A 1,302-nucleotide genomic window follows, 5' to 3' on the forward strand; every position below is an offset into this window, starting at 1 on the left:
TGGGGATTGCAATTATTTCCCATGAGCGAGGAATTCCCAGTAGCGCGGGTCATAAGCTCGCGTTGATTAAGTCCCTGCCCTTTGTACACACCCCCGTCGCTACTACCGATTGGATGGTTTAGTGAGGTCCTCGGATCGGCCCGCCCGGGCGTCGGTCCGCGACCCTGGCGGGCGCCGAGAAGGCGATCAAACTTGACTATCTAGAGGAAGTAAAAGTCGTAACAAGGTTTCCGTGGTGAACCTGCGGAAGGATCATTACTGGCTACACCGGCGGCCCGCCTGCGGCCTCACCGGTGTTCTCCCTCTTGCCGCCGGGGTCTCCGCCACCGTCACGGTGCGGGTCTCCCGGTTTGTCGGCTCGCGTCCCCACGGACTCGAGCCTTAGTCTGAGCCTGGTCACCGGCGGACGACCCGGCAGCCCGCCCGCCTCTCGCCAAAGCGAGCCCGCTGCCCGACCGGCTCCTCCGAGGGCCGGCGGAGGAGAGTCGGGACTGCGGCTCGTTGGGCGGGCGCCGGGGTCCCGTCCGGCAACCACGGTCCCGGCCGCCACGAGAACCTCAACCCGGCGCGGGCTGGCGGTTTCGCCCTGACCGCTGCCAGCGCGCCTCCGGGTGCCAACTCTCCTCCCTCCTGCGGAGGGAGCACGAGGGGTTCAATGTCTCCTCTCCCCTGCCCGGCGGAGGAAGGGCGCCCGGGGTTTTTCCTTCCTTTAAACCCCTTATCCGTCTCTGAATGTGGCAACCCGGGTAAAACAAAAAAAAAACAATCGACTCTTAGCGGTGGATCACTCGGCTCGTGCGTCGATGAAGAGCATGGCTAGCTGCGAGAACTAATGTGGTGCAGGACACATTGATCATCGACACTTGAGCGCACCTTGCGGCCCGGGGTTCCTCCGGGGCTACGCCTGTCTGGCGTCGCTTTGCAATCAATCGGAGACCTCCGGCGTCTCCAGCGGCTGGGGCAGTCGCGGGCGGCCTTGGGCACTGCCGTCCCCCAGCGCGAACCGCCCGGGGTGCCCGGTGCGGCGTGTGGTGCCTGCCTGGGAACCGCACCCTCCTGCCCGTGAGCTCTCCGCCCCTCTGCCACTCCATCCCGACCCGGTCGAGAGGGCCTCTCCCGTCGAGCCCGCACCAGCGGGCGCGGCTGCCGATGGGCGTTCACCCGTCTCCCGCGCTGACCGCGTCGCTCGTGCGCCCAAGGGCCCGGCGGACGAGGATCGCTCAGCGGGTGGCTCGGGGGTTGCCACGGGTCGAGAGGGCTGCCGGCCTCTCCGGAGCTCGCCGCCACTCGCCCGCGTCCGGG

At 67.4% G+C, this 1,302-nt stretch overlaps 1 pseudogene; it reads left to right on the top strand.

The window, feature by feature from the left end:
• Window positions 1-768: 768 nt before the first annotated feature.
• Window positions 769-917, top strand: LOC120437053 (annotated as a pseudogene).
• Window positions 918-1,302: the final 385 nt, after the last annotated feature.

The sequence above is a fragment of the Oreochromis aureus genome, unplaced genomic scaffold, assembly GCF_013358895.1.
Source record: "Oreochromis aureus strain Israel breed Guangdong unplaced genomic scaffold, ZZ_aureus HiC_scaffold_380, whole genome shotgun sequence".
Lineage (NCBI taxonomy): Eukaryota > Metazoa > Chordata > Actinopteri > Cichliformes > Cichlidae > Oreochromis > Oreochromis aureus.